The sequence below is a fragment of the Mobula birostris genome, unplaced genomic scaffold (genome assembly GCF_030028105.1).
Source record: "Mobula birostris isolate sMobBir1 unplaced genomic scaffold, sMobBir1.hap1 scaffold_614, whole genome shotgun sequence".
In the NCBI taxonomy this organism is placed as follows: domain Eukaryota; kingdom Metazoa; phylum Chordata; class Chondrichthyes; order Myliobatiformes; family Myliobatidae; genus Mobula; species Mobula birostris.
Genome location: NW_027278334.1, coordinates 219,761 through 246,990, shown reverse-complemented (window position 1 = coordinate 246,990; position 27,230 = coordinate 219,761). Strand labels below are relative to the sequence as shown.

The 27,230-nt window shown below is 57.3% G+C and overlaps 21 non-coding genes across 21 annotated transcripts; all 21 read left to right on the top strand.

Annotated features, from left to right (window-relative positions):
- The first annotated feature begins 963 nt into the window (after positions 1 to 963).
- On the top strand, positions 964 to 1,081 carry LOC140193496 (5S ribosomal RNA). Its single transcript, XR_011884865.1, has one exon. It is a non-coding gene; the product is annotated as a 5S ribosomal RNA (ribosomal RNA).
- Positions 1,082 to 2,936: 1,855 nt separating this feature from the next.
- Positions 2,937 to 3,055, top strand: LOC140193471 (5S ribosomal RNA). The gene has a single exon (XR_011884843.1). It is a non-coding gene; the product is annotated as a 5S ribosomal RNA (ribosomal RNA).
- Positions 3,056 to 4,922: 1,867 nt separating this feature from the next.
- Positions 4,923 to 5,041, top strand: LOC140193468 (5S ribosomal RNA). Its single transcript, XR_011884840.1, has one exon. It is a non-coding gene; the product is annotated as a 5S ribosomal RNA (ribosomal RNA).
- A 1,429-nt stretch (positions 5,042 to 6,470) lies between these two features.
- Positions 6,471 to 6,589, top strand: LOC140193477 (5S ribosomal RNA). Its single transcript, XR_011884848.1, has one exon. It is a non-coding gene; the product is annotated as a 5S ribosomal RNA (ribosomal RNA).
- Positions 6,590 to 7,093: 504 nt separating this feature from the next.
- On the top strand, positions 7,094 to 7,167 carry trnai-aau (transfer RNA isoleucine (anticodon AAU)). The gene has a single exon. It is a non-coding gene; the product is annotated as a tRNA-Ile (tRNA).
- Positions 7,168 to 8,452: 1,285 nt separating this feature from the next.
- Positions 8,453 to 8,571, top strand: LOC140193467 (5S ribosomal RNA). Its single transcript, XR_011884839.1, has one exon. It is a non-coding gene; the product is annotated as a 5S ribosomal RNA (ribosomal RNA).
- A 1,424-nt stretch (positions 8,572 to 9,995) lies between these two features.
- LOC140193466 (5S ribosomal RNA) lies at positions 9,996 to 10,114 on the top strand. Its single transcript, XR_011884838.1, has one exon. It is a non-coding gene; the product is annotated as a 5S ribosomal RNA (ribosomal RNA).
- A 504-nt stretch (positions 10,115 to 10,618) lies between these two features.
- trnai-aau (transfer RNA isoleucine (anticodon AAU)) lies at positions 10,619 to 10,692 on the top strand. Its single transcript has one exon. It is a non-coding gene; the product is annotated as a tRNA-Ile (tRNA).
- A 1,286-nt stretch (positions 10,693 to 11,978) lies between these two features.
- LOC140193465 (5S ribosomal RNA) lies at positions 11,979 to 12,097 on the top strand. The gene has a single exon (XR_011884837.1). It is a non-coding gene; the product is annotated as a 5S ribosomal RNA (ribosomal RNA).
- Positions 12,098 to 12,601: 504 nt separating this feature from the next.
- Positions 12,602 to 12,675, top strand: trnai-aau (transfer RNA isoleucine (anticodon AAU)). The gene has a single exon. It is a non-coding gene; the product is annotated as a tRNA-Ile (tRNA).
- A 1,285-nt stretch (positions 12,676 to 13,960) lies between these two features.
- Positions 13,961 to 14,079, top strand: LOC140193464 (5S ribosomal RNA). The gene has a single exon (XR_011884836.1). It is a non-coding gene; the product is annotated as a 5S ribosomal RNA (ribosomal RNA).
- Positions 14,080 to 15,503: 1,424 nt separating this feature from the next.
- On the top strand, positions 15,504 to 15,622 carry LOC140193493 (5S ribosomal RNA). Its single transcript, XR_011884862.1, has one exon. It is a non-coding gene; the product is annotated as a 5S ribosomal RNA (ribosomal RNA).
- A 504-nt stretch (positions 15,623 to 16,126) lies between these two features.
- trnai-aau (transfer RNA isoleucine (anticodon AAU)) lies at positions 16,127 to 16,200 on the top strand. The gene has a single exon. It is a non-coding gene; the product is annotated as a tRNA-Ile (tRNA).
- Positions 16,201 to 17,485: 1,285 nt separating this feature from the next.
- Positions 17,486 to 17,604, top strand: LOC140193463 (5S ribosomal RNA). The gene has a single exon (XR_011884835.1). It is a non-coding gene; the product is annotated as a 5S ribosomal RNA (ribosomal RNA).
- A 1,425-nt stretch (positions 17,605 to 19,029) lies between these two features.
- LOC140193492 (5S ribosomal RNA) lies at positions 19,030 to 19,148 on the top strand. The gene has a single exon (XR_011884861.1). It is a non-coding gene; the product is annotated as a 5S ribosomal RNA (ribosomal RNA).
- Positions 19,149 to 20,574: 1,426 nt separating this feature from the next.
- On the top strand, positions 20,575 to 20,693 carry LOC140193491 (5S ribosomal RNA). Its single transcript, XR_011884860.1, has one exon. It is a non-coding gene; the product is annotated as a 5S ribosomal RNA (ribosomal RNA).
- Positions 20,694 to 21,197: 504 nt separating this feature from the next.
- trnai-aau (transfer RNA isoleucine (anticodon AAU)) lies at positions 21,198 to 21,271 on the top strand. Its single transcript has one exon. It is a non-coding gene; the product is annotated as a tRNA-Ile (tRNA).
- A 1,285-nt stretch (positions 21,272 to 22,556) lies between these two features.
- LOC140193462 (5S ribosomal RNA) lies at positions 22,557 to 22,675 on the top strand. The gene has a single exon (XR_011884834.1). It is a non-coding gene; the product is annotated as a 5S ribosomal RNA (ribosomal RNA).
- Positions 22,676 to 24,103: 1,428 nt separating this feature from the next.
- Positions 24,104 to 24,222, top strand: LOC140193490 (5S ribosomal RNA). The gene has a single exon (XR_011884859.1). It is a non-coding gene; the product is annotated as a 5S ribosomal RNA (ribosomal RNA).
- Positions 24,223 to 24,726: 504 nt separating this feature from the next.
- trnai-aau (transfer RNA isoleucine (anticodon AAU)) lies at positions 24,727 to 24,800 on the top strand. Its single transcript has one exon. It is a non-coding gene; the product is annotated as a tRNA-Ile (tRNA).
- Positions 24,801 to 26,085: 1,285 nt separating this feature from the next.
- Positions 26,086 to 26,204, top strand: LOC140193461 (5S ribosomal RNA). Its single transcript, XR_011884833.1, has one exon. It is a non-coding gene; the product is annotated as a 5S ribosomal RNA (ribosomal RNA).
- Positions 26,205 to 27,230: the final 1,026 nt, after the last annotated feature.

Here is a 27,230-nt window from a genome sequence, read left to right as displayed (position 1 = left end):
TTGGCGCAGTTGCACCTCTCTGGCAGGCTAATGTAGGACAGGGGTGGCGGTGCTGGCCGGCAGCCAGTTGTGCTGACAGATTGCTCCAGCAGAGGAGCAGGCCCTTCGGCCCATCTCTTCCGTGCGCAGCTGTTATTCTCTGCGCTCTGCAGGAGCATGAGACATCGGAGTGAATGAATGACGCTCATTTACACCCACCATTCGACGAATCGCTATCCAAATGAGATCGAAGTTCGTACAGATGTAGAGGCAGGAAAGTACCGTTGCCTGTCTTGTGCCGCCAAGGCAATGTGCAATCCAATTCAGGACCTAGCGCTGAATGCCTCATCAAGCGATAGAACCTCCTTGATAATGTGGGACCTTTGCAAAGGCCTGGCTCGACTGCCGGTCGACAGCGTCCAGCGCCTCTCGCTCATGACCATTGCTGTTCGCGTCCTCGATAAAATTTGTCAGATCGGTTTCTCAGCGCAGCATCTAGTGCCGGCGGTCTGACAAGTTTCTGAGATCCCTTCCGAAGTAAGGGGAGAAAAGGAGCTGTGATCCCATCGGCCGGCGGGCTGCCTAAGCTGAGGTGGTCTTAAATAGCTAGGCTGGAGCGGGTGCGATCTCTTCACTGGTAGGCAGAAGGTAGAGTAAAAGCGAAGAAAGAGGAAACAGAGCTGCGGCGGCCGTCAGGGCCAGCGCAGTGGGGCCCTGGGCAGCGAGTGGTCTCTGTCTGTGGGGGGGGGGGGTGCGGTAGGAGCACTGATTGTGAGGTGGCTAGTGATGTGAGCAGCAAGCAGCGGAGTGGCCAGTGGATGGTGAGGAGGACGGGTGAGAGAGGAGAGGTGAAAATGGGAGGGGAGAGTGTAGGATGTGAGTGAAGGGGCGAAGGCAGAGGAGTGTAAGAAAGGAGGAGCAGCGTGGGAGCAAGCTGAGAGTGGCTGCATGCCGCTTAAGTGCGGAGAGGAGCGGTGCACTGGTGCCTACGGCCATACTAACCTGAAAACGCCGATCTCGTCTGATCTCGGAAGCTAAGCAGGCTCAGGCCTGGTTAGTACTTGGATGGGAGACCGCCTGGGAATACCAGGTGCCGTAGGCTTTTGCTCCTCTGCCCAACTGCCCCAGCAGGAGGTGCTGTCTTTTTCATTTTTTCTCTCTCCCTCTCACTCATACACTCTGCGCTCTCCGTTTGCCACTCAGCCTGCAAACGCAAGCACTCTGCTGTCAAGGCACAAGAATCTGCTTTTGCTCGGCTGCCGGCTGCGCTTAGCAGCATGCTTCATCACCTGGCCCTGACAGCCGCGCTTCGGCAGCGAGCTGCTGCCGGCGCTCACTCTCAGCCAGTCAGGCAGCCAGACGCAAGGGCACCCAAGCTTGCTTGCGCTGTGTCCTGCGCTTGCGTACAGCGCCCATTCTCAGCTTCGGCTCTGCCTTTGCCACCTGAGCAGGCATCACCAAAGGCGGCAGCTGCTTCCCGCGGCTAAGCCGGCTGGCCCTGTGCGGCACAAGCTGCTCTCAAGAGCTTGTCATGGCTGAGTCGGACCAGCCGGTTCATGTGCAGGCCGCCGGACTGGCAATAGGTAGCCGCGCCCCACCCAGGCGAGGACGGTTAGCTCAGTTGGTCAGAGCGTGGTGCTAATAACGCCAAGGTCGTGGGTTCGATCCCCATACTGTCCACGCATTCCCTTCAGCCGGCCCGGGGTCTGTGCATAACTCTGTAGAAGCTGCTTCCGTCGTCCACTATCCTTTGGTCCAGCCACTTTTGGCGCAGTTGCACTTCTCTGGCAGGGGTGGCTGTGCTCGCCGGCAGGCAGTTGCGCTGACAGTGTGAGCAGGCCCCTCGGCCCATCTAGTCCGTGCGCAGCTGTTATCCTCTCCGCCCTGCAGGAGCATGAGACATGGGACTGAATGAATGAGGCACTTTTGCACCCACCTTGAGACGGTTAATTATCCCACCCTCTCTATTTGAAGCCGTTGCTGATCAAGAACCCATCAACGTTCGCCTGAAACGTACCCACCGACATTGTATCGCTAGGCGTCCGTGGCAAACAATTTCACATATCCACCAGCCTCCCTTAACGAACTACTCCTCAACTTTGTTCCAAAGAGACGTCTGACTGAGGCTGTGGCCTCAGCTGCTGCACATGACTGCCGTAGGAAACATCCTCAGCACATCCCTCCTATCTCGGCCTTTCAATATTTGATAGATTTCAATCAGATCGAATCTCGTACAGACGCAGAGCCGCGAAACTGCCAATGCCTGTCTTGTGCCGCCAAGGCGATGTGAAATCCAATTTAGGACCTGGCGCTGAATGCCTCATAAAGCGAAGGAACCTCCTTGAATAGGTGGGACTTTTGCAAAGGCCTGGCTTGACTGCCGGTCGGCAGCGTCCAGCGCCTCTCGCTCATGACCATTCCTGTTCGCCTCCTCGATTAAATTTGTCAGATCGATTTCTCACCGCAGCATCTCGTGCCGGCGGTCTGACAAGTTTCTGAGATCCCTTCCGAAGTAAGGGGAGAAAAGGAGCTGTGATCCCATCGGCCGGCGGGCTTGCCTAAGCTGAGGTGGTCTTAAATAGCTAGGCTGGAGCGGTGCGATCTCTTCACTGGTAGGCAGAAGGTAGAGTAAAAGCGAAGAAAGAGGAAACAGAGCTGCGGCGGCCGTCAGGGCCAGCGCAGTGGGGGCCTGGGCAGCGAGTGGTCTCTGTCTGTGGGGTGGGGGTGCGGAAGGAGCACTGATTGTGGGGTGGCTAGTGATGTGAGCAGCAAGCAGCGGAGTGGCCAGTGAATGGTGAGGAGGACGGGTGAGAGAGGAGAGGTGAAAATGGGAGGGGAGAGTGTAGGGTGTGAGTGAAGGGGCGAAGGCAGAGGAGTGTAAGAAAGGAGGAGCAGCGTGGGAGCAAGCTGAGAGTGGCTGCATGCCGCTTAAGTGCGGAGAGGAGCGGTGCACTGGTGCCTACGGCCATACTTGCCTGAAAACGCCCGATCTCGTCTGATCTCGGAAGCTAAGCAGGCTCAGGCCTGGTTAGTACTTGGATGGGAGACCGCCTGGGAATACCAGGTGCCGTAGGCTTTTGCTCCTCTGCCCAACTGCCCCAGCAGGAGGTGCTGTCTTTTTCATTTTTTCTCTCTCCCTCTCACTCATACACTCTGCGCTCTCCGTTTGCCACTCAGCCTGCAAACGCAAGCACTCTGCTGTCAAGGCACAAGAATCTGCTTTTGCTCGGCTGCCGGCTGCGCTTAGCAGCATGCTTCATCACCTGGCCCTGACAGCCGCGCTTCGGCAGCGAGCTGCTGCCGGCGCTCACTCTCAGCCAGTCAGGCAGCCAGACGCAAGGGCACCCAAGCTTGCTTGCGCTGTGTCCAACGCTTGCGTACAGCGCCCATTCTCAGCTTCGGCTCTGCCTTTGCCACCTGAGCAGGCATCACCAAAGGCGGCAGCTGCTTCCCGCGGCTAAGCCGGCTGGCCCTGTGCGGCACAAGCTGCTCTCAAGAGCTTGTCATGGCTGAGTCGGACCAGCCGGTTCATGTGCAGGCCGCCGGACTGGCAATAGGTAGCCGCGCCCCACCCAGGCGAGGACGGTTAGCTCAGTTGGTCAGAGCGTGGTGCTAATAACGCCAAGGTCGTGGGTTCGATCCCCATACTGTCCACGCATTCCCTTCAGCCGGCCTGGGGTCTGTGCATAACTCTGTAGAAGCTGCTTCCGTCGTCCACTATCCTTTGGTCCAGCCACTTTTGGCGCAGTTGCACTTCTCTGGCAGGGGTGGCTGTGCTCGCCGGCAGGCAGTTGCGCTGACAGTGTGAGCAGGCCCTCGGCCCATCTAGTCCGTGCGCAGCTGTTATTCTCTCCGCCCTGCAGGAGCATGAGACATGGGACTGAATGAATGAGGCACTTTTGCACCCACCTTGAGACGGTTAATTATCCCACCCTCTCTATTTGAAGCCGTTGCTGATCAAGAACCATCAACGTTCGCCTGAAACGTACCCACCGACATTGTATCGCTAGGCGTCCGTGGCAAACAATTTCACATATCCACCAGCCTCCCTTAACGAACTACTCCTCAACTTTGTTCCAAAGAGACGTCTGACTGAGGCTGTGGCCTCAGCTGCTGCACATGACTGCCGTAGGAAACATCCTCAGCACATCCCTCCTATCTCGGCCTTTCAATATTTGATAGATTTCAATCAGATCGAATCTCGTACAGACGCAGAGCCGCGAAACTGCCAATGCCTGTCTTGTGCCGCCAAGGCGATGTGAAATCCAATTTAGGACCTGGCGCTGAATGCCTCATAAAGCGAAGGAACCTCCTTGAATAGGTGGGACTTTTGCAAAGGCCTGGCTTGACTGCCGGTCGGCAGCGTCCAGCGCCTCTCGCTCATGACCATTCCTGTTCGCCTCCTCGATTAAATTTGTCAGATCGATTTCTCACCGCAGCATCTCGTGCCGGCGGTCTGACAAGTTTCTGAGATCCCTTCCGAAGTAAGGGGAGAAAAGGAGCTGTGATCCCATCGGCCGGCGGGCTTGCCTAAGCTGAGGTGGTCTTAAATAGCTAGGCTGGAGCGGGTGCGATCTCTTCACTGGTAGGCAGAAGGTAGAGTAAACGCGAAGAAAGGGGAAGCAGAGATGCGGCAGCCGTCAGGACCAGCGCAGTGGCGGCCTGGGCAGCGAGAGGTCTGTGTCTGTGGGGTGGGGCGGGGGGGCTGGGAGTGGGGTAGGAGCACTGATTGTGTGGTGGCTAGTGATGTGAGCAGCAAGCAGCGGAGTGGCCAGTGAATGGTGAGGAGGACGGGTGAGAGAGGAGAGGTGAAAATGGAGGGGAGAGTGTAGGATGTGAGTGAAGGGGCGAAGGCAGAGGAGTGTAAGAAAGGAGGAGCAGCGTGGGAGCAAGCTGAGAGTGGCTGCATGCCGCTTAAGTGCGGAGAGGAGCGGGGCACTGGTGCCTACGGCCATACTAGCCTGAAAACGCCCGATCTCGTCTGATCTCGGAAGCTAAGCAGGCTCAGGCCTGGTTAGTACTTGGATGGGAGACCGCCTGGGAATACCAGGTGCCGTAGGCTTTTGATCCTTTGCCCAATTGCCCCACCAGGAGGTACTGTCTTTTTCTTTTTTCTCTCTCTCCATCTCACTCATACACGCTGCGCTCTCCGTTTGCCACTCAGCCTGCAAACGCAAGCACTCTGCTGTCAAGGCAAAAGAATCTGCTTTTGCTGGGCTGCCGGCTGCGCTGAGCAGCATGCTTCATCACCTGGCCCTGACAGCCGCGCTTCGGCAGTGTGCTTCTGCCGGCTCTCACTCTCAGACAGGCAGGCAGGCAAGCAGATGCAAGGGCACAAGCTTGCTTGCGCTGTGTCCTGCGCTTGCGTACAGCGCCCATTCTCAGCTTCGGCTCTGCCTTTGCCACCTGAGCCGCCATCACCAACGGCGGCAGCTGCTTCCCGCGACCAAGGTGGTGGATTCGATCGCCATACTGGGTCTGAGTATGACTCTGTAGAAGTTGCGTCCTTTGGTCTCGCTACTTTTGGCGCAGTTGCACCACTCTGGCAGGCTAATGTAGGACAGGGGTGGCGGTGCTGGCCGGCAGCCAGTTGTGCTGACAGATTGCTCCAGCAGAGGAGCAGGCCCTTCGGCCCATCTCTTCCGTGCGCAGCTGTTATTCTCTGCGCTCTGCAGGAGCATGAGACATCGGAGTGAATGAATGACGCTCATTTACACCCACCATTCGACGAATCGCTATCCAAATGAGATCGAAGCTCGTACAGATGTAGAGGCAGGAAAGTACCGTTGCCTGTCTTGTGCCGCCAAGGCGATGTGAAATCCAATTTAGGACCTGGCGCTGAATGCCTCATAAAGCGAAGGAACCTCCTTGAATAGGTGGGACCTTTGCAAAGGCCTGGCTCGACTGCCGGTCGACAGCGTCCAGCGCCTCTCGCTCATGACCATTGCTGTTCGCGTCCTCGATAAAATTTGTCAGATCGGTTTCTCAGCGCAGCATCTAGTGCCGGCGGTCTGACAAGTTTCTGAGATCCCTTCCGAAGTAAGGGGAGAAAAGGAGCTGTGATCCCATCGGCCGGCGGGCTTGCCGAAGCTGAGGTGGTCTTAAATAGCTAGGCTGGAGCGGGTGCGATCTCTTCACTGGTAGGCAGAAGGTAGAGTAAACAAGAAGAAAGGGGAAGCAGAGATGCGGCGGCCGTCAGGACCAGCGCAGTGGCGACCTGGGCAGCGAGAGGTCTGTGTCTGTTGGGGGTGGGGGGGGGTGCGGTAGGAGCACTGATTGTGTGGTGGCTAGTGATGTGAGCAGGAAGCAGCGGAGTGGCCAGTGAATGGTGAGGAGGACGGGTGAGAGAGGAGAGGTGAAAGTGGGAGGGGAGAGTGTAGGGTGTGAGTGAAGGGGCGAAGGCAGAGGAGTGTAAGAAAGGAGGAGCAGCGTGGGAGCAAGCTGAGAGTGGCTGCATGCCGCTTAAGTGCGGAGAGGAGCGGTGCACTGGTGCCTACGGCCATACTAGCCTGAAAACGCCCGATCTCGTCTGATCTCGGAAGCTAAGCAGGCTCAGGCCTGGTTAGTACTTGAATGGGAGACCGCCTGGGAATACCAGGTGCCGTAGGCTTTTGCTCCTCTGCCCAACTGCCCCAGCAGGAGGTGCTGTCTTTTTCATTTTTTCTCTCTCCCTCTCACTCATACACTCTGCGCTCTCCGTTTGCCAGTCAGCCTGCAAACGCAAGCACTCTACTGTCAAGGCACAAGGATCTGCTTTTGCTGGGCTGCCGGCTGCGCTTGGCAGCATGCTTCATCACCTGGCCCTGACAGCCGCGCTTCGGCAGCGAGCTGCTGCCGGCGCTCACTCTCAGCCAGTCAGGCAGCCAGACGCAAGGGCACCCAAGCTTGCTTGCGCTGTGTCCTGCGCTTGCGTACAGCGCCCATTCTCAGCTTCGGCTCTGCCTTTGCCACCTGAGCAGGCATCACCAAAGACGGCAGCTGCTTCCCGCGGCTAAGCCGGATGGCCCTGTGCGGCACAAGCTGCTCTCAAGAGCTTGTCATGGCTGAGTCGGACCAGCCGGTTCATCTGCAGGCCGCCGGACTGGCAATAGGTAGCCGCGCCCCACCCAGGCGAGGACGGTTAGCTCAGTTGGTCAGAGCGTGGTGCTAATAACGCCAAGGTCGTGGGTTCGATCCCCATACTGTCCACGCATTCCCTTTAGCCGGCCCGGGGTCTGTGCATGACTCTGTAGAAGCTGCTTCCGTCGTCCACTATCCTTTGGTCCAGCCACTTTTGGCGCAGTTGCACTTCTCTGGCAGGGGTGGCTGTGCTCGCCGGCAGGCAGTTGCGCTGACAGTGTGAGCAGGCCCCTCGGCCCATCTGGTCCGTGCGCAGCTGTTATTCTCTCCGCCCTGCAGGAGCATGAGACATGGGACTGAATGAATGAGGCACTTTTGCACCCACCTTCAGACGGTTAATTATCCCACCCTCTCTATTTGAAGCCGTTGCTGATCAAGAACCCATCAACGTTCGCCTGAAACGTACCCACCGACATTGTATCGCTAGGCGTCCGTGGCAAACAATTTCACATATCCACCAGCCTCCCTTAACGAACTACTCCTCAACTTTGTTCCAAAGAGACGTCTGACTGAGGCTGTGGCCTCAGCTGCTGCACATGACTGCCGTAGGAAACATCCTCAGCACATCCCTCCTATCTCGGCCTTTCAATATTTGATAGATTTCAATCAGATCGAATCTCGTACAGACGCAGAGCCGCGAAACTGCCAATGCCTGTCTTGTGCCGCCAAGGCGATGTGAAATCCAATTTAGGACCTGGCGCTGAATGCCTCATAAAGCGAAGGAACCTCCTTGAATAGGTGGGACTTTTGCAAAGGCCTGGCTTGACTGCCGGTCGGCAGCGTCCAGCGCCTCTCGCTCATGACCATTCCTGTTCGCCTCCTCGATTAAATTTGTCAGATCGATTTCTCACCGCAGCATCTAGTGCCGGCGGTCTGACAAGTTTCTAAGTTCCCTTCCGAAGTAAGGGGAGAAAAGGTGCTGTGATCCCATCGGCCGGCGGGCTTGCCGAAGCTGAGGTGGTCTTAAATAGCTAGGCTGGAGCGGGTGCGATCTCTTCACTGGTAGGCAGAAGGTAGAGTAAACGCGAAGAAAGGGGAAGCAGAGATGCGGCAGCCGTCAGGACCAGCGCAGTGGCGGCCTGAGCAGCGAGAGGTCTGTGTCTGTTGGGGGTGGGGGGGGGGTGCGGTAGGAGCACTGATTGTGTGGTGGCTAGTGATGTGAGCAGCAAGCAGCGGAGTGGCCAGTGGATGGTGAGGAGGACGGGTGAGAGAGGAGAGGTGAAAATGGGAGGGGAGAGTGTAGGATGTGAGTGAAGGGGCGAAGGCAGAGGAGTGTAAGAAAGGAGGAGCAGCGTGGGAGCAAGCTGAGAGTGGCTGCATGCCGCTTAAGTGCGGAGAGGAGCGGTGCACTGGTGCCTACGGCCATACTAGCCTGAAAACGCCCGATCTCGTCTGATCTCGGAAGCTAAGCAGGCTCAGGCCTGGTTAGTACTTGGATGGGAGACCGCCTGGGAATACCAGGTGCCGTAGGCTTTTGATCCTTTGCCCAATTGCCCCACCAGGAGGTACTGTCTTTTTCTTTTTTCTCTCTCTCCATCTCACTCCTACACGCTGCGCTCTCCGTTTGCCACTCAGACTGCAAACGCAAGCACTCTGTTGTCAAGGCAAAAGAATCTGCTTTTGCTGGGCTGCCGGCTGCGCTGAGCAGCATGCTTCATCAACTGGCCCTGACAGCCGCGCTTCGGCAGTGTGCTTCTGCCGGCTCTCACTCTCAGACAGGCAGGCAGGCAAGCAGATGCAAGGGCACAAGCTTGCTTGCGCTGTGTCCTGCGCTTGCGTACAGCACCCATTCTCAGCTTCGGCTCTGCCTTTGCCACCTGAGCCGCCATCACCAAAGGCGGCAGCTGCTTCCCGCGACCAAGGTGGTGGATTCGATCGCCATACTGGGTCTGAGCATGACTCTGTAGAAGTTGCGTCCTTTGGTCTCGCTACTTTTGGCGCAGTTGCACCTCTCTGGCAGGCTAATGTAGGACAGGGGTGGCGGTGCTGGCCGGCAGCCAGTTGTGCTGACAGATTGCTCCAGCAGAGGAGCAGGCCCTTCGGCCCATCTCTTCCGTGCGCAGCTGTTATTCTCTGCGCTCTGCAGGAGCATGAGACATCGGAGTGAATGAATGACGCTCATTTACACCCACCATTCGACGAATCGCTATCCAAATGAGATCGAAGCTCGTACAGATGTAGAGGCAGGAAAGTACCGTTGCCTGTCTTGTGCCGCCAAGGCAATGTGCAATCCAATTCAGGACCTAGCGCTGAATGCCTCATCAAGCGATAGAACCTCCTTGATAATGTGGGACCTTTGCAAAGGCCTGGCTCGACTGCCGGTCGACAGCGTCCAGCGCCTCTCGCTCATGACCATTGCTGTTCGCGTCCTCGATAAAATTTGTCAGATCGGTTTCTCAGCGCAGCATCTAGTGCCGGCGGTCTGACAAGTTTCTGAGATCCCTTCCGAAGTAAGGGGAGAAAAGGAGCTGTGATCCCATCGGCCGGCGGGCTTGCCTAAGCTGAGGTGGTCTTAAATAGCTAGGCTGGAGCGGGTGCGATCTCTTCACTGGTAGGCAGAAGGTAGAGTAAAAGCGAAGAAAGAGGAAACAGAGCTGCGGCGCCCGTCAGGGCCAGCGCAGTGGGGCCCTGGGCAGCGAGTGGTCTCTGTCTGTGGGGGGGGGGGTGCGGTAGGAGCACTGATTGTGAGGTGGCTAGTGATGTGAGCAGCAAGCAGCGGAGTGGCCAGTGGATGGTGAGGAGGACGGGTGAGAGAGGAGAGGTGAAAATGGGAGGGGAGAGTGTAGGATGTGAGTGAAGGGGCGAAGGCAGAGGAGTGTAAGAAATGAGGAGCAGCGTGGGAGCAAGCTGAGAGTGGCTGCATGCCGCTTAAGTGCGGAGAGGAGCGGTGCACTGGTGCCTACGGCCATACTAGCCTGAAAACGCCCGATCTCGTCTGATCTCGGAAGCTAAGCAGGCTCAGGCCTGGTTAGTACTTGGATGGGAGACCGCCTGGGAATACCAGGTGCCGTAGGCTTTTGCTCCTCTGCCCAACTGCCCCAGCAGGAGGTGCTGTCTTTTTCATTTTTTCTCTCTCCCTCTCACTCATACACTCTGCGCTCTCCGTTTGCCACTCAGCCTGCAAACGCAAGCACTCTGCTGTCAAGGCACAAGAATCTGCTTTTGCTCGGCTGCCGGCTGCGCTTAGCAGCATGCTTCATCACCTGGCCCTGACAGCCGCGCTTCGGCAGCGAGCTGCTGCCGGCGCTTACTCTCAGCCAGTCAGGCAGCCAGACGCAAGGCCACCCAAGCTTGCTTGCGCTGTGTCCTGCGCTTGCGTACAGCGCCCATTCTCAGCTTCGGCTCTGCCTTTGCCACCTGAGCAGGCATCACCAAAGGCGGCAGCTGCTTCCCGCGGCTAAGCCGGCTGGCCCTGTGCGGCACAAGCTGCTCTCAAGAGCTTGTCATGGCTGAGTCGGACCAGCCGGTTCATGTGCAGGCCGCCGGACTGGCAATAGGTAGCCGCGCCCCACCCAGGCGAGGACGGTTAGCTCAGTTGGTCAGAGCGTGGTGCTAATAACGCCAAGGTCGTGGGTTCGATCCCCATACTGTCCACGCATTCCCTTCAGCCGGCCTGGGGTCTGTGCATAACTCTGTAGAAGCTGCTTCCGTCGTCCACTATCCTTTGGTCCAGCCACTTTTGGCGCAGTTGCACTTCTCTGGCAGGGGTGGCTGTGCTCGCCGGCAGGCAGTTGCGCTGACAGTGTGAGCAGGCCCCTCGGCCCATCTAGTCCGTGCGCAGCTGTTATGCTCTCCGCCCTGCAGGAGCATGAGACATGGGACTGAATGAATGAGGCACTTTTGCACCCACCTTGAGACGGTTAATTATCCCACCCTCTCTATTTGAAGCCGTTGCTGATCAAGAACCCATCAACGTTCGCCTGAAACGTACCCACCGACATTGTATCGCTAGGCGTCCGTGGCAAACAATTTCACATATCCACCAGCCTCCCTTAACGAACTACTCCTCAACTTTGTTCCAAAGAGACGTCTGACTGAGGCTGTGGCCTCAGCTGCTGCACATGACTGCCATAGGAAACATCCTCAGCACATCCCTCCTATCTCGGCCTTTCAATATTTGATAGATTTCAATCAGATCGAATCTCGTACAGACGCAGAGCCGCGAAACTGCCAATGCCTGTCTTGTGCCGCCAAGGCGATGTGAAATCCAGTTTAGGACCTGGCGCTGAATGCCTCATCAAGCGACGGAACCTCCTTGAATAGGTGGGACTTTTGCAAAGGCCTGGCTCGACTGCCGGTCGGCAGCGTCCAGCGCCTCTCGCTCATGACCATTCCTGTTCGCCTCCTCGATTAAATTTGTCAGATCGGTTTCTCACCGCAGCATCTAGTGCCGGCGGTCTGACAAGTTTCTGAGTTCCCTTCCGAAGTAAGGGGAGAAAAGGAGCTGTGATCCCATCGGCCGGCGGGCTTGCCGAAGCTGAGGTGGTCTTAAATAGCTAGGCTGGAGCGGGTGCGATCTCTTCACTGGTAGGCAGAAGGTAGAGTAAACAAGAAGAAAGGGGAAGCAGAGATGCGGCGGCCGTCAGGACCAGCGCAGTGGCGACCTGGGCAGCGAGAGGTCTGTGTCTGTTGGGGGTGGGGGGGGGGTGCGGTAGGAGCACTGATTGTGTGGTGGCTAGTGATGTGAGCAGGAAGCAGCGGAGTGGCCAGTGAATGGTGAGGAGGACGGGTGAGAGAGGAGAGGTGAAAGTGGGAAGGGAGAGTGTTATGGTGTGAGTGAAGGGGCGAAGGCAGAGGAGTGTAAGAAAGGAGGAGCAGCGTGGGAGCAAGCTGAGAGTGGCTGCATGCCGCTTAAGTGCGGAGAGGAGCGGTGCACTGGTGCCTACGGCCATACTAGCCTGAAAACGCCCGATCTCGTCTGATCTCGGAAGCTAAGCAGGCTCAGGCCTGGTTAGTACTTGGATGGGAGACCGCCTGGGAATACCAGGTGCCGTAGGCTTTTGCTCCTCTGCCCAACTGCCCCAGCAGGAGGTGCTGTCTTTTTCATTTTTTCTCTCTCCCTCTCACTCATACACTCTGCGCTCTCCGTTTGCCAGTCAGCCTGCAAACGCAAGCACTCTACTGTCAAGGCACAAGGATCTGCTTTTGCTGGGCTGCCGGCTGCGCTTGGCAGCATGCTTCATCACCTGGCCCTGACAGCCGCGCTTCGGCAGCGAGCTGCTGCCGGCGCTCACTCTCAGCCAGTCAGGCAGCCAGACGCAAGGGCACCCAAGCTTGCTTGCGCTGTGTCCTGCGCTTGCGTACAGCGCCCATTCTCAGCTTCGGCTCTGCCTTTGCCACCTGAGCAGGCATCACCAAAGACGGCAGCTGCTTCCCGCGGCTAAGCCGGATGGCCCTGTGCGGCACAAGCTGCTCTCAAGAGCTTGTCATGGCTGAGTCGGACCAGCCGGTTCATCTGCAGGCCGCCGGACTGGCAATAGGTAGCCGCGCCCCACCCAGGCGAGGACGGTTAGCTCAGTTGGTCAGAGCGTGGTGCTAATAACGCCAAGGTCGTGGGTTCGATCCCCATACTGTCCACGCATTCCCTTTAGCCGGCCCGGGGTCTGTGCATGACTCTGTAGAAGCTGCTTCCGTCGTCCACTATCCTTTGGTCCAGCCACTTTTGGCGCAGTTGCACTTCTCTGGCAGGGGTGGCTGTGCTCGCCGGCAGGCAGTTGCGCTGACAGTGTGAGCAGGCCCCTCGGCCCATCTGGTCCGTGCGCAGCTGTTATTCTCTCCGCCCTGCAGGAGCATGAGACATGGGACTGAATGAATGAGGCACTTTTGCACCCACCTTCAGACGGTTAATTATCCCACCCTGTCTATTTGAAGCCGTTGCTGATCAAGAACCCATCAACGTTCGCCTGAAACGTACCCACCGACATTGTATCGCTAGGCGTCCGTGGCAAACAATTTCACATATCCACCAGCCTCCCTTAACGAACTACTCCTCAACTTTGTTCCAAAGAGACGTCTGACTGAGGCTGTGGCCTCAGCTGCTGCACATGACTGCCGTAGGAAACATCCTCAGCACATCCCTCCTATCTCGGCCTTTCAATATTTGATAGATTTCAATCAGATCGAATCTCGTACAGACGCAGAGCCGCGAAACTGCCAATGCCTGTCTTGTGCCGCCAAGGCGATGTGAAATCCAATTTAGGACCTGGCGCTGAATGCCTCATAAAGCGAAGGAACCTCCTTGAATAGGTGGGACTTTTGCAAAGGCCTGGCTTGACTGCCGGTCGGCAGCGTCCAGCGCCTCTCGCTCATGACCATTCCTGTTCGCCTCCTCGATTAAATTTGTCAGATCGATTTCTCACCGCAGCATCTAGTGCCGGCGGTCTGACAAGTTTCTAAGTTCCCTTCCGAAGTAAGGGGAGAAAAGGTGCTGTGATCCCATCGGCCGGCGGGCTTGCCGAAGCTGAGGTGGTCTTAAATAGCTAGGCTGGAGCGGGTGCGATCTCTTCACTGGTAGGCAGAAGGTAGAGTAAACGCGAAGAAAGGGGAAGCAGAGATGCGGCAGCCGTCAGGACCAGCGCAGTGGCGGCCTGAGCAGCGAGAGGTCTGTGTCTGTTGGGGGTGGGGGGGGGGTGCGGTAGGAGCACTGATTGTGTGGTGGCTAGTGATGTGAGCAGCAAGCAGCGGAGTGGCCAGTGGATGGTGAGGAGGACGGGTGAGAGAGGAGAGGTGAAAATGGGAGGGGAGAGTGTAGGATGTGAGTGAAGGGGCGAAGGCAGAGGAGTGTAAGTAAGGAGGAGCAGCGTGGGAGCAAGCTGAGAGTGGCTGCATGCCGCTTAAGTGCGGAGAGGAGCGGTGCACTGGTGCCTACGGCCATACTAGCCTGAAAACGCCCGATCTCGTCTGATCTCGGAAGCTAAGCAGGCTCAGGCCTGGTTAGTACTTGGATGGGAGACCGCCTGGGAATACCAGGTGCCGTAGGCTTTTGATCCTTTGCCCAATTGCCCCACCAGGAGGTACTGTCTTTTTCTTTTTTCTCTCTCTCCATCTCACTCATACACGCTGCGCTCTCCGTTTGCCACTCAGCCTGCAAACGCAAGCACTCTGCTGTCAAGGCAAAAGAATCTGCTTTTGCTGGGCTGCCGGCTGCGCTGAGCAGCATGCTTCATCAACTGGCCCTGACAGCCGCGCTTCGGCAGTGTGCTTCTGCCGGCTCTCACTCTCAGACAGGCAGGCAGGCAAGCAGATGCAAGGGCACAAGCTTGCTTGCGCTGTGTCCTGCGCTTGCGTACAGCACCCATTCTCAGCTTCGGCTCTGCCTTTGCCACCTGAGCCGCCATCACCAAAGGCGGCAGCTGCTTCCCGCGACCAAGGTGGTGGATTCGATCGCCATACTGGGTCTGAGCATGACTCTGTAGAAGTTGCGTCCTTTGGTCTCGCTACTTTTGGCGCAGTTGCACCTCTCTGGCAGGCTAATGTAGGACAGGGGTGGCGGTGCTGGCCGGCAGCCAGTTGTGCTGACAGATTGCTCCAGCAGAGGAGCAGGCCCTTCGGCCCATCTCTTCCGTGCGCAGCTGTTATTCTCTGCGCTCTGCAGGAGCATGAGACATCGGAGTGAATGAATGACGCTCATTTACACCCACCATTCGACGAATCGCTATCCAAATGAGATCGAAGTTCGTACAGATGTAGAGGCAGGAAAGTACCGTTGCCTGTCTTGTGCCGCCAAGGCAATGTGCAATCCAATTCAGGACCTAGCGCTGAATGCCTCATCAAGCGATAGAACCTCCTTGATAATGTGGGACCTTTGCAAAGGCCTGGCTCGACTGCCGGTCGACAGCGTCCAGCGCCTCTCGCTCATGACCATTGCTGTTCGCGTCCTCGATAAAATTTGTCAGATCGGTTTCTCAGCGCAGCATCTAGTGCCGGCGGTCTGACAAGTTTCTGAGATCCCTTCCGAAGTAAGGGGAGAAAAGGAGCTGTGATCCCATCGGCCGGCGGGCTTGCCTAAGCTGAGGTGGTCTTAAATAGCTAGGCTGGAGCGGGTGCGATCTCTTCACTGGTAGGCAGAAGGTAGAGTAAAAGCGAAGAAAGAGGAAACAGAGCTGCGGCGCCCGTCAGGGCCAGCGCAGTGGGGCCCTGGGCAGCGAGTGGTCTCTGTCTGTGGGGGGGGGGGTGCGGTAGGAGCACTGATTGTGAGGTGGCTAGTGATGTGAGCAGCAAGCAGCGGAGTGGCCAGTGGATGGTGAGGAGGACGGGTGAGAGAGGAGAGGTGAAAATGGGAGGGGAGAGTGTAGGATGTGAGTGAAGGGGCGAAGGCAGAGGAGTGTAAGAAAGGAGGAGCAGCGTGGGAGCAAGCTGAGAGTGGCTGCATGCCGCTTAAGTGCGGAGAGGAGCGGTGCACTGGTGCCTACGGCCATACTAACCTGAAAACGCCCGATCTCGTCTGATCTCGGAAGCTAAGCAGGCTCAGGCCTGGTTAGTACTTGGATGGGAGACCGCCTGGGAATACCAGGTGCCGTAGGCTTTTGCTCCTCTGCCCAACTGCCCCAGCAGGAGGTGCTGTCTTTTTCATTTTTTCTCTCTCCCTCTCACTCATACACTCTGCGCTCTCCGTTTGCCACTCAGCCTGCAAACGCAAGCACTCTGCTGTCAAGGCACAAGAATCTGCTTTTGCTCGGCTGCCGGCTGCGCTTAGCAGCATGCTTCATCACCTGGCCCTGACAGCCGCGCTTCGGCAGCGAGCTGCTGCCGGCGCTCACTCTCAGCCAGTCAGGCAGCCAGACGCAAGGGCACCCAAGCTTGCTTGCGCTGTGTCCTGCGCTTGCGTACAGCGCCCATTCTCAGCTTCGGCTCTGCCTTTGCCACCTGAGCAGGCATCACCAAAGACGGCAGCTGCTTCCCGCGGCTAAGCCGGCTGGCCCTGTGCGGCACAAGCTGCTCTCAAGAGCTTGTCATGGCTGAGTCGGACCAGCCGGTTCATGTGCAGGCCGCCGGACTGGCAATAGGTAGCCGCGCCCCACCCAGGCGAGGACGGTTAGCTCAGTTGGTCAGAGCGTGGTGCTAATAACGCCAAGGTCGTGGGTTCGATCCCCATACTGTCCACGCATTCCCTTCAGCCGGCCTGGGGTCTGTGCATGACTCTGTAGAAGCTGCTTCCGTCGTCCACTATCCTTTGGTCCAGCCACTTTTGGCGCAGTTGCACTTCTCTGGCAGGGGTGGCTGTGCTCGCCGGCAGGCAGTTGCGCTGACAGTGTGAGCAGGCCCCTCGGCCCATCTAGTCCGTGCGCAGCTGTTATCCTCTCCGCCCTGCAGGAGCATGAGACATGGGACTGAATGAATGAGGCACTTTTGCACCCACCTTGAGACGGTTAATTATCCCACCCTCTCTATTTGAAGCCGTTGCTGATCAAGAACCCATCAACGTTCGCCTGAAACGTACCCACCGACATTGTATCGCTAGGCGTCCGTGGCAAACAATTTCACATATCCACCAGCCTCCCTTAACGAACTACTCCTCAACTTTGTTCCAAAGAGACGTCTGACTGAGGCTGTGGCCTCAGCTGCTGCACATGACTGCCGTAGGAAACATCCTCAGCACATCCCTCCTATCTCGGCCTTTCAATATTTGATAGATTTCAATCAGATCGAATCTCGTACAGACGCAGAGCCGCGAAACTGCCAATGCCTGTCTTGTGCCGCCAAGGCGATGTGAAATCCAATTTAGGACCTGGCGCTGAATGCCTCATAAAGCGAAGGAACCTCCTTGAATAGGTGGGACTTTTGCAAAGGCCTGGCTTGACTGCCGGTCGGCAGCGTCCAGCGCCTCTCGCTCATGACCATTCCTGTTCGCCTCCTCGATTAAATTTGTCAGATCGATTTCTCACCGCAGCATCTCGTGCCGGCGGTCTGACAAGTTTCTGAGATCCCTTCCGAAGTAAGGGGAGAAAAGGAGCTGTGATCCCATCGGCCGGCGGGCTTGCCTAAGCTGAGGTGGTCTTAAATAGCTAGGCTGGAGCGGGTGCGATCTCTTCACTGGTAGGCAGAAGGTAGAGTAAACGCGAAGAAAGGGGAAGCAGAGATGCGGCAGCCGTCAGGACCAGCGCAGTGGCGGCCTGGGCAGCGAGAGGTCTGTGTCTGTTGGGGGTGGGGGGGGGGTGCGGTAGGAGCACTGATTGTGTGGTGGCTAGTGATGTGAGCAGCAAGCAGCGGAGTGGCCAGTGGATGGTGAGGAGGACGGGTGAGAGAGGAGAGGTGAAAATGGGAGGGGAGAGTGTAGGATGTGAGTGAAGGGGCGAAGGCAGAGGAGTGTAAGAAAGGAGGAGCAGCGTGGGAGCAAGCTGAGAGTGGCTGCATGCCGCTTAAGTGCGGAGAGGAGCGGTGCACTGGTGCCTACGGCCATACTAGCCTGAAAACGCCCGATCTCGTCTGATCTCGGAAGCTAAGCAGGCTCAGGCCTGGTTAGTACTTGGATGGGAGACCGCCTGGGAATACCAGGTGCCGTAGGCTTTTGATCCTTTGCCCAATTGCCCCACCAGGAGGTACTGTCTTTTTCTTTTTTCTCTCTCTCCATCTCACTCATACACGCTGCGCTCTCCGTTTGCCACTCAGCCTGCAAACGCAAGCACTCTGCTGTCAAGGCAAAAGAATCTGCTTTTGCTGGGCTGCCGGCTGCGCTGAGCAGCATGCTTCATCAACTGGCCCTGACAGCCGCGCTTCGGCAGTGTGCTTCTGCCGGCTCTCACTCTCAGACAGGCAGGCAGGCAAGCAGATGCAAGGGCACAAGCTTGCTTGCGCTGTGTCCTGCGCTTGCGTACAGCACCCATTCTCAGCTTCGGCTCTGCCTTTGCCACCTGAGCCGCCATCACCAAAGGCGGCAGCTGCTTCCCGCGACCAAGGTGGTGGATTCGATCGCCATACTGGGTCTGAGCATGACTCTGTAGAAGTTGCGTCCTTTGGTCTCGCTACTTTTGGCGCAGTTGCACCTCTCTGGCAGGCTAATGTAGGACAGGGGTGGCGGTGCTGGCCGGCAGCCAGTTGTGCTGACAGATTGCTCCAGCAGAGGAGCAGGCCCTTCGGCCCATCTCTTCCGTGCGCAGCTGTTATTCTCTGCGCTCTGCAGGAGCATGAGACATCGGAGTGAATGAATGACGCTCATTTACACCCACCATTCGACGAATCGCTATCCAAATGAGATCGAAGTTCGTACAGATGTAGAGGCAGGAAAGTACCGTTGCCTGTCTTGTGCCGCCAAGGCAATGTGCAATCCAATTCAGGACCTAGCGCTGAATGCCTCATCAAGCGATAGAACCTCCTTGATAATGTGGGACCTTTGCAAAGGCCTGGCTCGACTGCCGGTCGACAGCGTCCAGCGCCTCTCGCTCATGACCATTGCTGTTCGCGTCCTCGATAAAATTTGTCAGATCGGTTTCTCAGCGCAGCATCTAGTGCCGGCGGTCTGACAAGTTTCTGAGATCCCTTCCGAAGTAAGGGGAGAAAAGGAGCTGTGATCCCATCGGCCGGCGGGCTTGCCTAAGCTGAGGTGGTCTTAAATAGCTAGGCTGGAGCGGGTGCGATCTCTTCACTGGTAGGCAGAAGGTAGAGTAAAAGCGAAGAAAGAGGAAACAGAGCTGCGGCGGCCGTCAGGGCCAGCGCAGTGGGGCCCTGGGCAGCGAGTGGTCTCTGTCTGTGGGGGGGGGGGGTGCGGTAGGAGCACTGATTGTGAGGTGGCTAGTGATGTGAGCAGCAAGCAGCGGAGTGGCCAGTGGATGGTGAGGAGGACGGGTGAGAGAGGAGAGGTGAAAATGGGAGGGGAGAGTGTAGGATGTGAGTGAAGGGGCGAAGGCAGAGGAGTGTAAGAAAGGAGGAGCAGCGTGGGAGCAAGCTGAGAGTGGCTGCATGCCGCTTAAGTGCGGAGAGGAGCGGTGCACTGGTGCCTACGGCCATACTAACCTGAAAACGCCCGATCTCGTCTGATCTCGGAAGCTAAGCAGGCTCAGGCCTGGTTAGTACTTGGATGGGAGACCGCCTGGGAATACCAGGTGCCGTAGGCTTTTGATCCTTTGCCCAATTGCCCCACCAGGAGGTACTGTCTTTTTCTTTTTTCTCTCTCTCCATCTCACTCATACACGCTGCGCTCTCCGTTTGCCACTCAGCCTGCAAACGCAAGCACTCTGCTGTCAAGGCAAAAGAATCTGCTTTTGCTGGGCTGCCGGCTGCGCTGAGCAGCATGCTTCATCAACTGGCCCTGACAGCCGCGCTTCGGCAGTGTGCTTCTGCCGGCTCTCACTCTCAGACAGGCAGGCAGGCAAGCAGATGCAAGGGCACAAGCTTGCTTGCGCTGTGTCCTGCGCTTGCGTACAGCACCCATTCTCAGCTTCGGCTCTGCCTTTGCCACCTGAGCCGCCATCACCAAAGGCGGCAGCTGCTTCCCGCGACCAAGGTGGTGGATTCGATCGCCATACTGGGTCTGAGCATGACTCTGTAGAAGTTGCGTCCTTTGGTCTCGCTACTTTTGGCGCAGTTGCACCTCTCTGGCAGGCTAATGTAGGACAGGGGTGGCGGTGCTGGCCGGCAGCCAGTTGTGCTGACAGATTGCTCCAGCAGAGGAGCAGGCCCTTCGGCCCATCTCTTCCGTGCGCAGCTGTTATTCTCTGCGCTCTGCAGGAGCATGAGACATCGGAGTGAATGAATGACGCTCATTTACACCCACCATTCGACGAATCGCTATCCAAATGAGATCGAAGTTCGTACAGATGTAGAGGCAGGAAAGTACCGTTGCCTGTCTTGTGCCGCCAAGGCAATGTGCAATCCAATTCAGGACCTAGCGCTGAATGCCTCATCAAGCGATAGAACCTCCTTGATAATGTGGGACCTTTGCAAAGGCCTGGCTCGACTGCCGGTCGACAGCGTCCAGCGCCTCTCGCTCATGACCATTGCTGTTCGCGTCCTCGATAAAATTTGTCAGATCGGTTTCTCAGCGCAGCATCTAGTGCCGGCGGTCTGACAAGTTTCTGAGATCCCTTCCGAAGTAAGGGGAGAAAAGGAGCTGTGATCCCATCGGCCGGCGGGCTTGCCTAAGCTGAGGTGGTCTTAAATAGCTAGGCTGGAGCGGGTGCGATCTCTTCACTGGTAGGCAGAAGGTAGAGTAAAAGCGAAGAAAGAGGAAACAGAGCTGCGGCGGCCGTCAGGGCCAGCGCAGTGGGGCCCTGGGCAGCGAGTGGTCTCTGTCTGTGGGGGGGGGGGGGTGCGGTAGGAGCACTGATTGTGAGGTGGCTAGTGATGTGAGCAGCAAGCAGCGGAGTGGCCAGTGGATGGTGAGGAGGACGGGTGAGAGAGGAGAGGTGAAAATGGGAGGGGAGAGTGTAGGATGTGAGTGAAGGGGCGAAGGCAGAGGAGTGTAAGAAAGGAGGAGCAGCGTGGGAGCAAGCTGAGAGTGGCTGCATGCCGCTTAAGTGCGGAGAGGAGCGGTGCACTGGTGCCTACGGCCATACTAACCTGAAAACGCCCGATCTCGTCTGATCTCGGAAGCTAAGCAGGCTCAGGCCTGGTTAGTACTTGGATGGGAGACCGCCTGGGAATACCAGGTGCCGTAGGCTTTTGCTCCTCTGCCCAACTGCCCCAGCAGGAGGTGCTGTCTTTTTCATTTTTTCTCTCTCCCTCTCACTCATACACTCTGCGCTCTCCGTTTGCCACTCAGCCTGCAAACGCAAGCACTCTGCTGTCAAGGCACAAGAATCTGCTTTTGCTCGGCTGCCGGCTGCGCTTAGCAGCATGCTTCATCACCTGGCCCTGACAGCCGCGCTTCGGCAGCGAGCTGCTGCCGGCGCTCACTCTCAGCCAGTCAGGCAGCCAGACGCAAGGGCACCCAAGCTTGCTTGCGCTGTGTCCTGCGCTTGCGTACAGCGCCCATTCTCAGCTTCGGCTCTGCCTTTGCCACCTGAGCAGGCATCACCAAAGGCGGCAGCTGCTTCCCGCGGCTAAGCCGGCTGGCCCTGTGCGGCACAAGCTGCTCTCAAGAGCTTGTCATGGCTGAGTCGGACCAGCCGGTTCATGTGCAGGCCGCCGGACTGGCAATAGGTAGCCGCGCCCCACCCAGGCGAGGACGGTTAGCTCAGTTGGTCAGAGCGTGGTGCTAATAACGCCAAGGTCGTGGGTTCGATCCCCATACTGTCCACGCATTCCCTTCAGCCGGCCCGGGGTCTGTGCATAACTCTGTAGAAGCTGCTTCCGTCGTCCACTATCCTTTGGTCCAGCCACTTTTGGCGCAGTTGCACTTCTCTGGCAGGGGTGGCTGTGCTCGCCGGCAGGCAGTTGCGCTGACAGTGTGAGCAGGCCCCTCGGCCCATCTAGTCCGTGCGCAGCTGTTATCCTCTCCGCCCTGCAGGAGCATGAGACATGGGACTGAATGAATGAGGCACTTTTGCACCCACCTTGAGACGGTTAATTATCCCACCCTCTCTATTTGAAGCCGTTGCTGATCAAGAACCCATCAACGTTCGCCTGAAACGTACCCACCGACATTGTATCGCTAGGCGTCCGTGGCAAACAATTTCACATATCCACCAGCCTCCCTTAACGAACTACTCCTCAACTTTGTTCCAAAGAGACGTCTGACTGAGGCTGTGGCCTCAGCTGCTGCACATGACTGCCGTAGGAAACATCCTCAGCACATCCCTCCTATCTCGGCCTTTCAATATTTGATAGATTTCAATCAGATCGAATCTCGTACAGACGCAGAGCCGCGAAACTGCCAATGCCTGTCTTGTGCCGCCAAGGCGATGTGAAATCCAATTTAGGACCTGGCGCTGAATGCCTCATAAAGCGAAGGAACCTCCTTGAATAGGTGGGACTTTTGCAAAGGCCTGGCTTGACTGCCGGTCGGCAGCGTCCAGCGCCTCTCGCTCATGACCATTCCTGTTCGCCTCCTCGATTAAATTTGTCAGATCGATTTCTCACCGCAGCATCTCGTGCCGGCGGTCTGACAAGTTTCTGAGATCCCTTCCGAAGTAAGGGGAGAAAAGGAGCTGTGATCCCATCGGCCGGCGGGCTTGCCTAAGCTGAGGTGGTCTTAAATAGCTAGGCTGGAGCGGGTGCGATCTCTTCACTGGTAGGCAGAAGGTAGAGTAAACGCGAAGAAAGGGGAAGCAGAGATGCGGCAGCCGTCAGGACCAGCGCAGTGGCGGCCTGGGCAGCGAGAGGTCTGTGTCTGTTGGGGGTGGGGGGGGGGTGCGGTACGAGCACTGATTGTGTGGTGGCTAGTGATGTGAGCAGCAAGCAGCGGAGTGGCCAGTGGATGGTGAGGAGGACGGGTGAGAGAGGAGAGGTGAAAATGGGAGGGGAGAGTGTAGGATGTGAGTGAAGGGGCGAAGGCAGAGGAGTGTAAGAAAGGAGGAGCAGCGTGGGAGCAAGCTGAGAGTGGCTGCATGCCGCTTAAGTGCGGAGAGGAGCGGTGCACTGGTGCCTACGGCCATACTAGCCTGAAAACGCCCGATCTCGTCTGATCTCGGAAGCTAAGCAGGCTCAGGCCTGGTTAGTACTTGGATGGGAGACCGCCTGGGAATACCAGGTGCCGTAGGCTTTTGATCCTTTGCCCAATTGCCCCACCAGGAGGTACTGTCTTTTTCTTTTTTCTCTCTCTCCATCTCACTCATACACGCTGCGCTCTCCGTTTGCCACTCAGCCTGCAAACGCAAGCACTCTGCTGTCAAGGCAAAAGAATCTGCTTTTGCTGGGCTGCCGGCTGCGCTGAGCAGCATGCTTCATCAACTGGCCCTGACAGCCGCGCTTCGGCAGTGTGCTTCTGCCGGCTCTCACTCTCAGACAGGCAGGCAGGCAAGCAGATGCAAGGGCACAAGCTTGCTTGCGCTGTGTCCTGCGCTTGCGTACAGCACCCATTCTCAGCTTCGGCTCTGCCTTTGCCACCTGAGCCGCCATCACCAAAGGCGGCAGCTGCTTCCCGCGACCAAGGTGGTGGATTCGATCGCCATACTGGGTCTGAGCATGACTCTGTAGAAGTTGCGTCCTTTGGTCTCGCTACTTTTGGCGCAGTTGCACCTCTCTGGCAGGCTAATGTAGGACAGGGGTGGCGGTGCTGGCCGGCAGCCAGTTGTGCTGACAGATTGCTCCAGCAGAGGAGCAGGCCCTTCGGCCCATCTCTTCCGTGCGCAGCTGTTATTCTCTGCGCTCTGCAGGAGCATGAGACATCGGAGTGAATGAATGACGCTCATTTACACCCACCATTCGACGAATCGCTATCCAAATGAGATCGAAGTTCGTACAGATGTAGAGGCAGGAAAGTACCGTTGCCTGTCTTGTGCCGCCAAGGCAATGTGCAATCCAATTCAGGACCTAGCGCTGAATGCCTCATCAAGCGATAGAACCTCCTTGATAATGTGGGACCTTTGCAAAGGCCTGGCTCGACTGCCGGTCGACAGCGTCCAGCGCCTCTCGCTCATGACCATTGCTGTTCGCGTCCTCGATAAAATTTGTCAGATCGGTTTCTCAGCGCAGCATCTAGTGCCGGCGGTCTGACAAGTTTCTGAGATCCCTTCCGAAGTAAGGGGAGAAAAGGAGCTGTGATCCCATCGGCCGGCGGGCTTGCCTAAGCTGAGGTGGTCTTAAATAGCTAGGCTGGAGCGGGTGCGATCTCTTCACTGGTAGGCAGAAGGTAGAGTAAAAGCGAAGAAAGAGGAAACAGAGCTGCGGCGGCCGTCAGGGCCAGCGCAGTGGGGCCCTGGGCAGCGAGTGGTCTCTGTCTGTGGGGGGGGGGGGGGGTGCGGTAGGAGCACTGATTGTGAGGTGGCTAGTGATGTGAGCAGCAAGCAGCGGAGTGGCCAGTGGATGGTGAGGAGGACGGGTGAGAGAGGAGAGGTGAAAATGGGAGGGGAGAGTGTAGGATGTGAGTGAAGGGGCGAAGGCAGAGGAGTGTAAGAAAGGAGGAGCAGCGTGGGAGCAAGCTGAGAGTGGCTGCATGCCGCTTAAGTGCGGAGAGGAGCGGTGCACTGGTGCCTACGGCCATACTAACCTGAAAACGCCCGATCTCGTCTGATCTCGGAAGCTAAGCAGGCTCAGGCCTGGTTAGTACTTGGATGGGAGACCGCCTGGGAATACCAGGTGCCGTAGGCTTTTGCTCCTCTGCCCAACTGCCCCAGCAGGAGGTGCTGTCTTTTTCATTTTTTCTCTCTCCCTCTCACTCATACACTCTGCGCTCTCCGTTTGCCACTCAGCCTGCAAACGCAAGCACTCTGCTGTCAAGGCACAAGAATCTGCTTTTGCTCGGCTGCCGGCTGCGCTTAGCAGCATGCTTCATCACCTGGCCCTGACAGCCGCGCTTCGGCAGCGAGCTGCTGCCGGCGCTCACTCTCAGCCAGTCAGGCAGCCAGACGCAAGGGCACCCAAGCTTGCTTGCGCTGTGTCCTGCGCTTGCGTACAGCGCCCATTCTCAGCTTCGGCTCTGCCTTTGCCACCTGAGCAGGCATCACCAAAGGCGGCAGCTGCTTCCCGCGGCTAAGCCGGCTGGCCCTGTGCGGCACAAGCTGCTCTCAAGAGCTTGTCATGGCTGAGTCGGACCAGCCGGTTCATGTGCAGGCCGCCGGACTGGCAATAGGTAGCCGCGCCCCACCCAGGCGAGGACGGTTAGCTCAGTTGGTCAGAGCGTGGTGCTAATAACGCCAAGGTCGTGGGTTCGATCCCCATACTGTCCACGCATTCCCTTCAGCCGGCCTGGGGTCTGTGCATAACTCTGTAGAAGCTGCTTCCGTCGTCCACTATCCTTTGGTCCAGCCACTTTTGGCGCAGTTGCACTTCTCTGGCAGGGGTGGCTGTGCTCGCCGGCAGGCAGTTGCGCTGACAGTGTGAGCAGGCCCCTCGGCCCATCTAGTCCGTGCGCAGCTGTTATCCTCTCCGCCCTGCAGGAGCATGAGACATGGGACTGAATGAATGAGGCACTTTTGCACCCACCTTGAGACGGTTAATTATCCCACCCTCTCTATTTGAAGCCGTTGCTGATCAAGAACCCATCAACGTTCGCCTGAAACGTACCCACCGACATTGTATCGCTAGGCGTCCGTGGCAAACAATTTCACATATCCACCAGCCTCCCTTAACGAACTACTCCTCAACTTTGTTCCAAAGAGACGTCTGACTGAGGCTGTGGCCTCAGCTGCTGCACATGACTGCCGTAGGAAACATCCTCAGCACATCCCTCCTATCTCGGCCTTTCAATATTTGATAGATTTCAATCAGATCGAATCTCGTACAGACGCAGAGCCGCGAAACTGCCAATGCCTGTCTTGTGCCGCCAAGGCGATGTGAAATCCAATTTAGGACCTGGCGCTGAATGCCTCATAAAGCGAAGGAACCTCCTTGAATAGGTGGGACTTTTGCAAAGGCCTGGCTTGACTGCCGGTCGGCAGCGTCCAGCGCCTCTCGCTCATGACCATTCCTGTTCGCCTCCTCGATTAAATTTGTCAGATCGATTTCTCACCGCAGCATCTCGTGCCGGCGGTCTGACAAGTTTCTGAGATCCCTTCCGAAGTAAGGGGAGAAAAGGAGCTGTGATCCCATCGGCCGGCGGGCTTGCCTAAGCTGAGGTGGTCTTAAATAGCTAGGCTGGAGCGGGTGCGATCTCTTCACTGGTAGGCAGAAGGTAGAGTAAACGCGAAGAAAGGGGAAGCAGAGATGCGGCAGCCGTCAGGACCAGCGCAGTGGCGGCCTGGGCAGCGAGAGGTCTGTGTCTGTTGGGGGTGGGGGGGGGGTGCGGTACGAGCACTGATTGTGTGGTGGCTAGTGATGTGAGCAGCAAGCAGCGGAGTGGCCAGTGGATGGTGAGGAGGACGGGTGAGAGAGGAGAGGTGAAAATGGGAGGGGAGAGTGTAGGATGTGAGTGAAGGGGCGAAGGCAGAGGAGTGTAAGAAAGGAGGAGCAGCGTGGGAGCAAGCTGAGAGTGGCTGCATGCCGCTTAAGTGCGGAGAGGAGCGGTGCACTGGTGCCTACGGCCATACTAGCCTGAAAACGCCCGATCTCGTCTGATCTCGGAAGCTAAGCAGGCTCAGGCCTGGTTAGTACTTGGATGGGAGACCGCCTGGGAATACCAGGTGCCGTAGGCTTTTGATCCTTTGCCCAATTGCCCCACCAGGAGGTACTGTCTTTTTCTTTTTTCTCTCTCTCCATCTCACTCATACACGCTGCGCTCTCCGTTTGCCACTCAGCCTGCAAACGCAAGCACTCTGCTGTCAAGGCAAAAGAATCTGCTTTTGCTGGGCTGCCGGCTGCGCTGAGCAGCATGCTTCATCAACTGGCCCTGACAGCCGCGCTTCGGCAGTGTGCTTCTGCCGGCTCTCACTCTCAGACAGGCAGGCAGGCAAGCAGATGCAAGGGCACAAGCTTGCTTGCGCTGTGTCCTGCGCTTGCGTACAGCACCCATTCTCAGCTTCGGCTCTGCCTTTGCCACCTGAGCCGCCATCACCAAAGGCGGCAGCTGCTTCCCGCGACCAAGGTGGTGGATTCGATCGCCATACTGGGTCTGAGCATGACTCTGTAGAAGTTGCGTCCTTTGGTCTCGCTACTTTTGGCGCAGTTGCACCTCTCTGGCAGGCTAATGTAGGACAGGGGTGGCGGTGCTGGCCGGCAGCCAGTTGTGCTGACAGATTGCTCCAGCAGAGGAGCAGGCCCTTCGGCCCATCTCTTCCGTGCGCAGCTGTTATTCTCTGCGCTCTGCAGGAGCATGAGACATCGGAGTGAATGAATGACGCTCATTTACACCCACCATTCGACGAATCGCTATCCAAATGAGATCGAAGTTCGTACAGATGTAGAGGCAGGAAAGTACCGTTGCCTGTCTTGTGCCGCCAAGGCAATGTGCAATCCAATTCAGGACCTAGCGCTGAATGCCTTATCAAGCGATAGAACCTCCTTGATAATGTGGGACCTTTGCAAAGGCCTGGCTCGACTGCCGGTCGACAGCGTCCAGCGCCTCTCGCTCATGACCATTGCTGTTCGCGTCCTCGATAAAATTTGTCAGATCGGTTTCTCAGCGCAGCATCTAGTGCCGGCGGTCTGACAAGTTTCTGAGATCCCTTCCGAAGTAAGGGGAGAAAAGGAGCTGTGATCCCATCGGCCGGCGGGCTTGCCTA